At 35.6% G+C, this 14,998-nt stretch overlaps 1 long non-coding RNA gene across 4 annotated transcripts in view; it reads left to right on the top strand.

Moving 5' to 3' along the window:
* The first annotated feature begins 216 nt into the window (after positions 1-216).
* LOC110029308 overlaps positions 217-14,998 on the top strand; it is a 17,238-nt gene continuing 2,456 nt past the window's right edge. For 2 of the 4 annotated variants that reach the window (XR_002294520.1, XR_002294519.1), the window contains exons 1-2: positions 217-345; positions 459-625. This is a non-coding gene — a long non-coding RNA (uncharacterized LOC110029308). The remainder of the gene's footprint in view (positions 346-458; positions 626-14,998) is intronic. The other 2 variants (XR_002294521.1, XR_002294518.1) reach the window with 1 other exon arrangement.

Here is a 14,998-nt window from a genome sequence, read left to right as displayed (position 1 = left end):
CAAAATTGAGAATACGACAAAACACGATTGCAAGAGTCGTGTAACAACCTGTTAATGAGCAAATAAGGGAAAGTTCGGTTTGCAACTTGATACTAGAAGAAAAAAAAAATTCATCTCATTCAAGAAGAGAAGAAATTTTTTTTTTGGATCTTATATGTTAAAAATTTTATGTTATATAAAAATGTTTAAATAGTAGACTATAAATAGGGTGAATTGTGAAGTTTGCCTTTGCCTTCTGTTACCCTCTGTTTGGGCAAAGCGCTCGGGAGTTCAACCCTTAAGACATGGTGAACGAAGAGGTCGGAAGCAAGCTTATACGCTTCCTTTGGTTCGTCGGGGCCGGAGGTATTGCTCTCTACTTCTGTCTTCGCTAACCGTAATTTTTCGTAAATTCCTTTACTTATTTACCGTACAATCAGCCCCAATAAAAAAAGTTTGGAAAATTGCTTTTCCTCCAGTGGTCTGCACTAAGGGCATCAATCTATGGAGGGAACATGAGCAGAAGGCAGCTCTTAAAGCGGCAGAAGGCTCTTCTCCAGGGCCAACTGAGATAGCGAACACAGTCGCTTCGAAATCTTGAGTCCTGGTTGGTCCTTACTACATTCGAAGTTCTGTTCTTTGATAGGTCTGCTTTCCATTTTGCTGTAACTGTTTATAGACTTTGCAGTTTATGTTCGATGAATCGGCCAATTTATTTTGCTTCTCTGCTTTGGTTTTGCTGAATGTAATTGAGAACTGATAATAGTTTAATTCAAATGCTCATAAAATGAGGGGTTTAACTGACTTATATAAATGATCATGTTTTATTTTTGTAGTTCTATAGTTTTGGCTGTTTGGGTTGTTAACCTTTCTTATTCTTAGTTTTTTTCTATTGAATGCAATTCAACGGATTTAAGCGGGATGCAACCTAAATCCTGCGAGACGGTCATTTTGGACAAAATAAAGCGGTAGATTTGTTAAATCCGGATTGCACAAATTTCGGGCAGCTATTGATTATTTATAATCTGCTGATAAACAGCTTATTCTGGCTTGCTGTTTGAGACAACTTATTCAGAACAAATTATTGGTAGTTATTGCTTTATAAATGACCTTCTTGCCCATGTCTGGTAAAATTGTTTGAAACAGAACTAAAATGAGAACAAAAACATATAATACAGAAGCATATAGTGCATAAGCATAAAATCATCACAGATCAGTTCCAAAAGATGACATACAGTTCTCACACTCTCGTGAGCATCAGAAAAAATAAAAAAAAGATAAAGACAAGTACAACTACAATGAGAAATATTAAAGTATTCAATTTTAAACTCTGACTACGCCTGTTCTCAGCTGCACTATCAACCTGGGAAAACATCGGATTCCCCTCATTGCTGGCAGTGTGACATGTGGGACTGTCGACCCATCAGAAAAAATCGCAACGAGCTGAAACACCCTTGCGACAACCATAGAACTGTCTCCCACTGCTATAAGACTGACGCGACGTGAGTAACAGAGCCGGTAGTCTACAGCAACACGAAACAACTCTGACTGTCACTTAAATTCTAGAAGTCATGTTGGTATAACTCCAAAAAAAAAACAAAAAAAAACTCAAATGTCAGATCTTAAAAAACAAAAAATACACATCAAAATGAATCTATAATGTACGAAGAAAAGATAGACTTAAGAAAAGATAGACTTAGTGGATTAGCTGCCATAGATAGCATCTGCTATAGACTCCCTCAGAGCACTCATCTCAGTCAAACCCTCCGCGTCATGAACTTCAAATTCATTACAGTCATTCTCATCCTCAGGAACTACGGGCCCAATCAAAAATTCTGATGGTTCTTCATAGACATTCAGCTTATCGTTATCAGCCATATTGAAGTCCATGTCTGAACATGAAGAATGTCGTTGGATGAAGTTATGAAGTGTCATACAATATGCACCTGCTTTTCAAATAGATATAACGACATATCACGTAGGATGATCCATTTCTTCTTCTAAACACCAAACGCTCTTTCAATTACCTCTCGTAAAGAGGAGTGACGTATGCTAAACATTTCTTTCCTACCATGAATGATGTCACTTAAAATCAGGAATATGGAAAATCAGGAATATGGTACCTAGTGTCTGGATATGGCTTTAGATAGCCCCTCTGCATAGGGTATCCAACATTAACCAAATAATATTTCCCTGTTATGGATGACATTATTATTTGCCAAAAAATACATATAACTAAGATTTTTATAAATCAAAACATACTTGAAGGCGAATGAGGAAAACTCTGCGATCTATTCCTAGTAGCATATGAGAAAATCCGACTGCCATGTGCACTCGCTTCCTAGCCCGCCATAACATATGTGAAACACATGTTGAAATCACATACCGCCATGACATTTTGAGTGGTTGAACCACTTCGACCAATGTAAGCCACCTTGTCCTTGCTGGATAGTCGGGCATCAGTGTGAGTACCGTCAATTGCACCTATGCAATTCTATTTTACAGGGTTAAAAAATATTTATATTTTTGTATTTACGTAAATAAAATAATATTTACCTTGAAGTAAGTTATGTTACGAGGATCGGTTGTGATTTGTCCCGGAGTATTAACAAATGATGGATCCTCTGGCCTGACGATTTTAGCGGCTAAGCTAACAAGTGTCTGTATGCCTTTGGAGAAATAACGACTTATTGTCTCTGATGAATGTTGAAATCTCTCCATAACACCTCTAATTTATTCGTTTTGTGACAATATATAGTGTTATTGCCAATACCTCCCTTCTCGTTGTTCTAGAAGAATTTTGGAGTCTGTGATTTAGTGATAACTCTTGCAGGAGATCCATAAATATCGATACAGTCATTCGAAATATGTTGCTGAACCTAATCGGATTTCTAGAAAACATCTCACCTACCCATTTATCCCCAACAAAGCTGGAGATTATACGGGGTATACGAACACTACTTGATCTGTAATACTCCAACAATAATATGGCAATAGCTACAACCTATTCCATTCTCTTACGACGTTCATGTTACTGATCCATCCTAAAGGAAAAAAGATGTCGATTAATTCAACAATTGAGAACACTCACCCAGTTACAATAAAAATATATAGAGCTCTACTAATAGACATTCTGGAATCATGTAGAAGTACATTTAAAAAAAAACTCCAAATAACAAATGAGTACATAACACATGAGTACATAATACAACAAAAGAAAACATAGAAAAACTCATTCATCTACAAGAACACACAAAAAATTGACGCGCAACTCTGGTTCCATCGCCATGAATATTTGCCTACGTGTTGGATCCTCTAATTTTTTAATACAAATTGCATGGAAACTCCTATTCGTAACTACTTCAGGGATAGTAGACAAAGTTCAAAGACAATTCGAGATAGTGCTGTTAGGAACTGGAGCAGGCGGTGGAGCTCCAAAAGCGTGGAGCTAGGCGGTGGAGCTCCAAAAGCATCTATGAGTCGGTCAAATGAAGTTTTTACAAAAGTGTCATTTTCTTTCTTTCTTCTTCCTAGTCTGGGCCTCTTCGACAGTGAGCTTGACTCCCCCCATCTCCCTCTGGTTAATACTATGTATTTCTTCCTCAACTGTCACCGACTCTAGTGGGAAATCATCTGGTATTCTTACAAAACCCGTCTCTCTAGGGATGAATGCATGCTTTCCCGTTGCCACAACTCCCTTGAACATTATGTCAAGTTTATTTTCAAAATCCGGCTCAATTCCGCTCTGCTTGTATTTTTTGCGGTCGACATTGCCTGTAACATTACATTGAGGAGGGGGTTTAGTGGGGTAATTGGTTAAATAAAAAAATATTTGGAATAAACATAATAATAATGTCTATTTTACCTCTAATTTCTCGGCCCACTATTCATCTGAAGCATCAATTGTTCGTTTAATAGGATCCTAACCCAACCCCGTGGATCCACGTTTCAGCTCCTTCCAAATTTTCCACTCATTCTTTAATTGATCCCATTTATTTTTAAACTTCAGTCTGTCATAATCTCTTTCAGTCAGTTTTTTAAACCTTTTAGCTATAGTCTGCCAACCTTCTTTGTTGAAATATGTGGTTGACCTATTCCCGATCTCAATTTCGGTGATACAGAGATTGCAGAAAATATTAGTAACTTCCTTATCCCACATCGCTGACGGAACACCTTCATTTGTCTTAGCCATGATGGAACTATATGAAGAATTGCATATGCATAAAGAAATTTATATTGTAACTCAACATGCATAAGAAAATTTGAATACATGAAGAACATAAAAGTTTCTTCCAGCTGCCAAATTCCACAATATGTAATATTATTCCAGAAAGCATCACACAATTATTTTGAGAAAGCATCACACAATTGTAGCTACCGGAAAGCATCACAAAATTATTTCCATAAAGCATCACACCACTATTTTGAGAAAACATCACACAATTGCAACTACCAAAAAGCATCACACAACTGTTATGAGAAATATAGTGCAGTCTCATGAATATACTGTCAAATTTGAAAGTCCAGAAAGCATCACACAATTCCATACTGAACAACTACAAAAATTGCAGCTACCAGTTTAATACATCCTCTAGCTGCCGAATTGCAACTGCCAAATTCAAAGAATCCCAAGCTCAAATAGAAGAAGAAGAAGAAAATCCAAACTTCTACAGCAAGCAGGTAGTGTACCAAATATTGATATGATTTCACTTTCAAACCAAATATTAACACAAAATACTGCCTAACAACAATGACACATAAAAAATTATGTGGTTTGGTCAATGCCCTACATCCATAGAAGAAAAACCACAAATGTTTTATTAAAAGCAATTGTGTAAGGTTGCATAGCACTATAACAGGAACCAAAAACAAAAAGTGTAGGCAATCAAATTGCAGCTACTATATATGAATGAACTACTGCAGCAAATACAAACCATTACATGCCACTGATGTGTCAGGTTACAAGTTGCTGCAACGGGAAAGCTAATCAAACTGGAGCAAGTCAAACTGCTGCCATTCAAAAGGAACAACTAATCAAACTGCAACTAATACAGAAACTGCTGCTATTAGCTGCAGTTTGCATCACAAAAATTCCTGCAAATTCCATCACAGAAACTGCAGCTAATACCTTCACCAATTTGCTTAAAACCGGAGGCAAATTCCATCACAGAAACTACAACTAAACACCGTGTTCCAAATTTTAGCAAATCAAATTAATTAATATGTTTAGAAATGCATTTAGACATGAATATGTTTAGAAATGCATTTAGATATATTTATAACCATCAGATAGCCTGCACTTCCTTTCCCATTGCCACTAACTATACTATTGCCATTTCCACTGCTATTGCCATTTGCAATGCCACAACCAATACCAATACCAATATGCTAAAAAAGAAACTGCTGCAGCTGCCCTCCACAACTTATCAAATGAATTTTTTTGCCCATTGACGACCAAAAGAGATGAAATAGTAGTGTGAAGAAAGAATCCTCTTATTAACATCATGCACAAAATGATAAAGTGCGAAGTTTATCAGAGAGCAACAGAACCTCATCCATATCAGTGGGAAAACCCAACTAACATATTCCAACAAGTATAAAACTATAGGGAAGTGCTTTGATAAACTTTAATTTGTAGCCAAATCATTTTTGCTGTCATAGGCTAGACTTCCCCACAAGCTTATTCATTCACCAACATAATACTGAGAATCTCATAAGTTTGATACAATGAGAAATTTTTTTCCCTTGTTTAATGTTCGCAGAATGATAAAACAAATTTCTTGCTTGGACCTCCATAATGAAAACATTCTCGTGCAAACTAATCAAAACAATTTCATCAATTTAGGCAAAAATGAAGATGAAGAAACATCGGACCAGAGAAAATGAAACATTTCCAAGAATCGCAACTCATGCCACAGATCTCAACTAGGCTATAGCAAAAAACCAGTAATGTACTCATATATCATAGAAAAAAAAATTCATTGCTTGCATCTTCACTTCCCAGAAAAACCATCAGAGAAAAGGAAACTTTTCAAGGATCGCAACTAGGGAAATCGAAAGGATACCTTACGATCAGGAAAGAAAATTGAAAGGAAGAAGGTTCAATCTCCTCTAGGGTGACGAACCAGAAAGGAATCCAACGCGGGAGAAGGCGAGGGTGATCAGGGGTACCTTCGAAATTCTTAGGGCAACGCGGGACGTTAACGCGGAAAGCGGGGCTTTACCTGCGTCGAAGCCATATAAGAATTTATCGGACGCGGTGTGACAAGAATAAGTTCCGCAAACGTGATTACCAAACAGAGCGGTGGCGTTTTGAAAACGCCACCTCACCCCAATAAGCTGCCCCAAACAAGCCCTTACTAAATCCTACGAATTGGTGGATTTACGCTCTCGTGTTGAGGATTTATGGCACGGGTAGGTAACAAATCATCCAATAGCGAGCGATAAGCTTATCCTTCTTCCCTCCCTATGGTCCTCTTGTCGGACCATCGTCTACTGAAGCTCACAAGATCATGAATATTTGTTTCAAGAATAGCATTTTAAAGCCATTTGGTTCTTCTTTTGCTTTATGATTTATTATTTTGAACTCTTGATGCATGATTCTAACATCAGTTAATATCTATAGATAGTTTGAATGTTAAATAATTGCAGATTTTACCAAATATGAAATGAACATAAGTAGTTACTTTACTCTTGTGGTTATTCCTGCAATGCTCTTGAAATCTTGGAGCTCTTTATTATTTCTTTGTTCTAGTAAAGCATGTGCGAATGGGCAATTTGTGTGCTTGCACCTTCTTTACTAATCCTCATTGCTTGCTATATGAAAGTAGAAAAATTACTCTTTTTTTACTATAGGTTCACTATTCATAATGATTCTTTGCTCGGTACTCATTCATGAAAACTGAAGCATAGAAAATCATGTGTCCTTCTCTTTATTTTCTTATTGAGATTGTGAAAAATTGGAAAAACATATGATTATAGCTCATTTATCTTAAGGTTTGTTTGGGGCAGCTACAGCTTATCAGCTGCAGCTCAGATGCCCTAGGAAGCTACTGCGGGGAAGCTGCTTCGGGGAAGCTGACTGACTGTTTGTTTTAGCTGATTAAAAACAACTTTATGGCTGCAATTTCTGGACAAATGTCCATTATGCCCCTGTTTAGTAATACTGTTTATAACAAAACTGCCATAACCATATATTTGATACTTCAGAAGAAAAAATTCACTTTAGAACAATATAAAAATTTAGATACACACCTCACTTAACAGGGAGTATCAAGAGTGCCAAAATAAAGTTAAAAGCTATTAAAATTATAATTAATATGATGATTATATTGTCCTTAACATGCAGACGGTGTATGTCCCATGTTACACAGACCTCTAGTGATTGCATCCATCCATGATCACTGTTGGCAGTGGAATCCACTAGATTGTCTGCCCATCGGAAGAAGCCACACTGCTCTGCGATGATCTGCGAGCAGCGGTAGAATTCTCCTGTAGCTATGTGCCCGACGTGACGTCTGTAGAGAAGACTATAGTTTGCAGTGGCAGAACAGTCGTCGGGAGGTCATTGAAATCCTGGAGCTCATCTTTTTTGAATGAGTAAAAAGACAATCTATTAGTCATAACCTAAACTGACGCATCGAAAAAAAGAGGAGAACTTGGTTGCCTTCATTAGTCATACTCTCGGCCTGCACTCTTCTTGAATTTCTTGATTATGTTCTGTCACTCTTCCTTGTTGAAATATGTCGTGGGCCTATTTTCTAGTTTAATTTCAATGAGGCAAATGTCACGAAGGATTATTTTTGTTTCCTTATCGCGCAGTGCGGGTGTTGCAGCCTCTTTGACCTTGGCCATTTTATTACTGTAATAGCCAAAAAACATACAGACATGAGTAAGAGCATTCAAAAAGAAAACAATGATATATTTCTTTGCCTCATTTCAATCTGACTGCCACAGTGTGTGTATGAGTGAGAAATATGTTTCTCTTATCATCATATTGCTTTAGGTGATATCACGAGTAAATTTCAGTGGCTTTGAATGGAATTACATTGTCTCATTCTTTCTTCTTCTATGCCTTCTTTCACAGTGTGTGTGTGTGCACGAAATATAATTCTTTTCTCATCAGAATGCCACAGTTGGTACCACTAGTAAAATTTCAGTGGATTTAAATCATATTATACATCTTTGCTACTAGCTGTGAGGGCACTAGTAAATTTCAATGACTGAGAATGAAAATATACATATTTGCAACTATCTTTGATGCAAAAAAAAAAGAGAAACATTGCTCACATAACTGTCTCATTCTTTCTTCTTCTATGACTCGTTTCACAGTGTGTGTGTGTGAGAGAATTATACTTATCTTCTCATCAAAATGCCACAAATGGTACCACTAATAAAATTCAGTGGCTGAGAATGAAAATATACATATTTGCTACTAGCTGTGAGGCTAAAAAAAAAGAAAAATAATGCTCACATCACTGCCTCATTCTTTCCACTTCTCTGCCTCATTTCACAGTGTGTATTTATGGGAGTAATGTACTTTTATTTTTATCAAAATGTCACAGGTAGTATCACTAGTAAATTTCAGTGGCCTGGAGTGATATTATGCATATTTGCTACTTGCTGTGAGACTACTTGTAAATTTAAATGGCTGGGAATAAAAGTATACATATTTGCAATTAGCTGCGATGCCAAAAAAAAGAGAAACATGACTCACATAACTGTCTCATTTTTTTTTATTTTATGACTCATTTCACAGTGTGTGTATGAGAAATATACTTCTCTTCTTATCAAAATGTTATAGGTGGTATTAATAAATTTTAGTGACATGAAATGATATTATACATATTTGCTACTAGCTGTGAGATAAAACAAAAGAAAAATATGACTAATATCACTGTCTCATTCCTTCTACTTCTTTCCCTGATTTCACAGTGTGTGTGTGTCAGAGAAATATAATTCTCTTCTCATCAGAATGCCATAGATGGTACCACTAGTAAAATTTTAGTATATTCGAATCACATTATACATCTTTGCTACTAGCTCTAGGAACACCAGTAAATTTCAATGATTGTGAATGAAAATATACATATCTGCAACTAGCTGTGATGCCACAAAAAAAAAAGAGAAACATTTCTCACATTACTGTCTCATTCATTTTTCTTTTATGACTCGTTTCATAGTGTGCGTGTTAGAGAGAAATACACTTCTCTTCTCATTAGAATGTCACAAGTGGTACAAATAGTAAATTTCAGTGGCATGAAATGATATTATGCATATTTGCTACTAGTTGTGAGGTCAAGACAAAAAGAAAAACATAACTCACATCACTGTCTCATTCTTTCTACTTCTCTGCCGCATTTCAGAGTGTATATGTGTGTGAAATATACTTTTCTTATCATCAGAATGCCCCAGGTGATACCACTAGTAAATTTCATTGGCTTTGAATGAAATTAGACATATTTGCAACTACCTGTGAGGTAAAGGAAAAAAAATGAACATAACTCACATTACTATCTCATTCTTTTTATTTCTCTGCCTTATTTCATAGTGTGTGGGAGAGTAATATACTTCTATTTTCATCAGATTGCCACAGGTAGTATCACTAATAAATTTCAGTGGCATGGAATGATATTTTGCATATTTACTATTAGCTGTGAGGCCAAATAAAAAACGAAAAAAATGTCTCAGATCACTGTCTCATTCTCTCTACTTTTCTGCCTATGTGTGTGTGAGAAATATACTTCTCTTTTCATCAGAATGCCACAGGTGGTACCACCAGTAAATTTTAATGGTTTTGAATCAAATTAGACATATTTACTACTAGCTGTGAGACCAAAAAACAAAAAAAACATGGCTCACATCAATGTCTCATTCTTTCGGCTTCTCTGCCTCATTTCGCAATGTGTGAAAATATACTTCTCTCATCACCAGGATGACTTAGGTGATATCACTAGTAAATTTCAGTGGCATGAAATGAAATTATATATATTTGCTACTAGAGTGAGGAAAAAAAAAAAGAAAAAACAAGGGAAAGACCCGTCACACTAAAACCATCACCATATAGAAGCACCAAACCAAAAAATACAGCAGAATCTACATAGTGTAGAGCAATGAGAAATGAAAATGTCTAAAAAAATATAGGGAGAGAGGATACCGCAATAATGTGGACTCCGGCACGTCAGTTAGGGCAGAGGAAGAATAAGCTCCGTGGGAAATAAAAAGTGCAGAAAACAAGAATGCGGGGTCGAAAGAGGGGTACGCGCGTTATATGCTTCAAAAGACTATTCTTAAAATAACCGCTTAATGCTCTGTGTTAGCTTTTTTATATTTGAAGTTTGAAGTATCATTTTGGCATGCATGCACATTGGTTATGTTGCGTGTCGTTTTAAATATAAAATTGCTTTTTTGTGCTTTAACACATGGGTTCATCGCATGAGTTAAGGAGTTTTTTTTCATTAACATTATAAGGATCCTCAGAAGCTCTAATTTTTTCTTATAGGTTGCTGTCTTTTGAAAACACGAGGAAAGTAAGGTTCATAGTTTTCAACATACAGTATCTTTTTTATTAATGCTAAAATATGTTATTCATTCGTTAATAAAAAAAAATTCTTGATGTTTGTCATAAATGACCTAAATAAAGTGTTGTCAAAGTCCAACCAAGTTAATTATATTCATTGTTGTTCATTCGTACGCCTCACAGAAAGAACAACTTCAAAGTAAGAAATTGTTATAGTAATTCAATTAATATGAGTTGCGAGTCGACTCCTGATTCAGAGATATCTGTTGCACTTGACAAATATAAATTTGGAGAAAAAATACAAAAAGGAAAACTTTATGGAGAAATTAATAGATCTAAACCAAAAATTGAAGACAATTCTTTAGTGACGTTTGATATAATGCCTGATAAGGAGTCCAACAACGACTGAAATAAGTTGAATTTGATGAGAGGTTATGTTGGTAAGTGGAATCTTAACTTTTGTAGTTTAGATTTTAGCTCATATGATTGCCATGAAATGATTTTCTTTTGGATTTGATATACTATTTGAACTTAATTTGTTTTCTTTAGTTATGACGTTTCTTGCATTTACATTGACGATCCAACATTTAACTCGTAGAAATGAAGAAATTTGTGCCTGAGAGTTCACGGTGTCGTGGCTGTCGCAGCTCGCGATCAACTCCTGATGAGGACTCACCGGTACAGTTTGGAGAACTTAGGAGTTCAACTTGCACACCAAAGTTGTCGGAACAACATAATGTTGTTTTAGGGGAGTTATTTATGGAGCAATACATATGTAGAAATATTCTTTTAGGTGTGCTGAAATAGAGTTTATTGAGTGACTTCGTCAAAAAACTTAATAAACGATTAGACACATCATATTCATATCAGTTGTGATGATTAAGTTCAAAATATGAAAGCTGATTTTAAGATTGTGTATTAACTGGTCTGATAGATTGGGGCTGGGATGAAGAGTTACATTTACCAGTAGCAATCGATGAGCTGTCACACGAGATCCTATAGGTAAGATAAATATAAGCTTTTCCAAATTATTACACTTACGTAATTGTGCTTGCACGAGTTAATTCAAGTCAATGAATCACAAGAGAATTTAAAGTTTTATCACTTTAGACGAAATCCATTTCACTAGTACGATATATTTGAGAAGATTTGCTCGAAGAATATTGCTGTTGGAGTACAGGCAAAATCGAAAATTGATCAAGAGTTTAGAAGAAAATTTGTTGGTGAGACTCTAACTACACCAATTGATTACGTAGTCCAGGTTAAATTTATGGCTTCGAATGGTGTTACCTTTATTGAGGATCTTAGCATGCCTGCAACCACTATGTAGACCTTCAATGGTTACCCAATGGAAGATCAAGAGACAGACCCACTGAGTGTAGGACCAAAAGTCGCAACATGGAGAAGGTTGTGGTGTCTCGATGATCCAAAAAAAAAAAAAACGATAAGGAGGAATTTAACAAACTACTCTCTGCCCAGGTGGAAACTGCTGCAGCTTTGAAGGAATTGTTGGATCATAAGACCCCTGATATCGATGAATAATTGCCCTGCAAAAATAGAAAGTTTAGCCGACATTCAGAAGAAGACACACTAGCCATTCTGGTTGTGCTCAACAAATATGAGATCAATAAGTATGTTCTCATAGGATACCACGATCCTAAGCTTCAACGTTGGGTTGAACACATTGTAGCCAAACATCTTCGTTATTATTCATATCTGGCATGGATTTAAAGCTCGCTGACTAAAGTGTATTTTAATTGTATCGAACTTATTTCAGTAAGAATAATCGTCTAGCGTCACGTTTGTACTGTTGTTTTATTTTCCTCTACATTTCATATCATTTGTTATTTCAGTGAGGATTAGTTGTGTTAATTTGTCCGGTCTGTCATTCAGGCAACATGCTTTCTATTTAACCATTTTCTATTAACACTTAATGCAATGTTTTTTTCAAGTCTTAATGCATACTAAAAAATTTGTTTCAATATCACAAATATGTCTATTTACTCTCGTGGAAGATTATTGGACAATATGTACAATCTCATTAATAATTACATTGATATAACTAACACCCTTTACTGAGCTATTACCTAGAGTGATGGATAGTAGTTCATCTGATGATGATGAAGTCGTACCGAGACCGATATTTGATAGGGCACACACAAGACATCAGTGTGTAATGGATATTCTTGTTGGAAATCCCATACGTTGCTATAATTGTTTTAGACTAACATCAGAACTCTTTTATCCAATTACAAGACATTCTAGTGATTCGCAATCTATTAAGCAATACTAGAAATATGGCTGTTTCAGAACAATTTGGAATTTTTCTTATAGGAGTTGCACATGCTCATTCCTACAGACAATTTTGTGAATTCTTTCAGCATTCATTGGAAACATTTGGGAGATACTTCAATTTTGTATTGCAAGCCACTATCTCTTTGACTGCAGAATATATTTGATTGCCAGCTGAGGATTCCAAATGTCACCCATTCATATGTTCTAATCAACAATTTTATGTTTTCTTTGAAAATGTTATTGGGGTAATCGGTGACACACATATGCCTGTTGTTGTTGATTATGGTTCATAGAACATATATTGTAATCGAAAATGATTCATATTGCAAAATGTGATGACAATCGTATCATTTGACTGTCAATTCGTGTTCGTTGCAACTGGTTGGGTGGGATCAACAACTGATATGAGGGTCCTTCATTGGTCGTTTGATCAATGGTCTTTTCATGTGCCACAAGAACAATATTATCTTGTTGACTCAGGATATACTAACACCAACAAATTTATAGCACCTTATCGTTGTTGTCGATATCATCTTAGTTAGTATTGTGGATGAGGAACTAGGAGTTACTTCGGAGCAAAAGAGATGTATAACCATTGTCATGCCCAATTACGAAATGTAGTTGAGAGAACATTTGACATATGAAAGGAGAGGTTTCAGGTTTTAACACGTGTCAGTTTCCATTAGACATATAGAGTAATAGTGTTGCTTATGCAATCTTACATAACTTTATTGGTCGACATCACGGAGAAGGCATATACTTTAACATGTCCCAGTGTGAAATGCATCACGATAGGAAAATGGGTGAGGTGATAAGCACGGGTGATGAACTAAACGTGCATGCAAGTATCGGGGAAAACAATGAAGGTGAGATGATTCGTCATTCAGTTGCAGCAAATATGTGGTAATCATGTGTAAGAACTTTTAAAAAAACCTCTTCTTCTCATAAATAATTTATGCATTATGTTAACAATAGTTTTATTTATGTTGCAAGAATCTGAACGAAGACAATGCAACACTTGATCATTTTGTTTCTTTTTTTTAACCCGAGTTTTTCAATTTCACACTAGAATCAGTATTCTACTTTGAGCTTGAAATTGTGTTTTTTTTTCATTTTCTTCTGCAATTATATTTCTATTGGGTACAATTATTGAAAGAATGTTTGCTTCGTGGTTATATTGAGTTGTGGATTCATGGATTGATGTTGTTATCATATAGCTGCGTGAAACAGTTGATGAAGTTGTGATCCATATGGGAATGTAGAGTTCTCCCATGTTGTACTATGAAACTAACATTATGAAGCTTTTTTTTTGTGGTCGATGTGTCGCCAGTTACTGTATACATATGGTTGCACTTGTGGGTATCCAACTGATTCCTTAAAAAAAAAAAGAAGTCATCATTTTCGAGATACACGAGATAGTGAGTTGTGAAAAGATTTTTTTTTGTTTTGAAAGTGAACTGGAAGTTGACTTCTTACTATGGGTCTGTTTGGGGCAGCTGCAGCTTATCCAGCTTCTGCTGATGAGCAGCTTATCCTGATAATCTGCTGATGAGCAGCTGATCCGGATAAGCTGTCTGGCTGTTTGGTTGGCGCTTATGGAAAACAGCTGATTGTGAAAAATTGACCATTTTGCCCCTGTTCTGAATAAACAGTCGAGGATTTGTTTAAATTTTACTATACTTATTTGAATATTTCATATTTATATTTCTAAACTTTTCAATTCTTTTGAAATCAATTTGATACCAAATTTATCATAAGAAAAACCATAAGATTCTAGACTTACCAGCCAATATATCAATTTAAGACAGAGATCAATAAACTAAGGTATTCTTTTGTAAGCTTCTACTTAAATTATGTTGTGAAGCTATTGTTGAAAAGTTGCTTCATGAAGCAACTTCAAAAGCTTGTTTAAAAACAGAATTTTCAAAGAAAACTTCTTGACAGCCAGCTTAGCTAATTTTATTCAGATAAAAAGCACCAGCCTTAGAAAGCTGAAAAAAATGACACAAGAATGTTGTTCGGAACTAGTAAGAGTTGTCAAAGCAGATAAAAATTAATAAAGCATAAGAAGACTAGTTTGGCACAAAAGAAATGGTCAAATATTTCAGAAACAGTTTTGATCAGAATCACATTTACCTTCAGCTCTTGGCAAATATCCAGTATTCTCAGAAGGAAGATTGGGTCTGTGTAAACATCAAGAAATCT

The sequence above is a fragment of the Phalaenopsis equestris genome, unplaced genomic scaffold, assembly GCF_001263595.1.
Source record: "Phalaenopsis equestris unplaced genomic scaffold, ASM126359v1 Scaffold000558, whole genome shotgun sequence".
In the NCBI taxonomy this organism is placed as follows: Eukaryota; Viridiplantae; Streptophyta; class Magnoliopsida; order Asparagales; family Orchidaceae; genus Phalaenopsis; species Phalaenopsis equestris.
The sequence above is the reverse complement of the archived record's forward strand: the minus strand, read 5'-3'. Positions and strand labels throughout refer to the sequence as shown.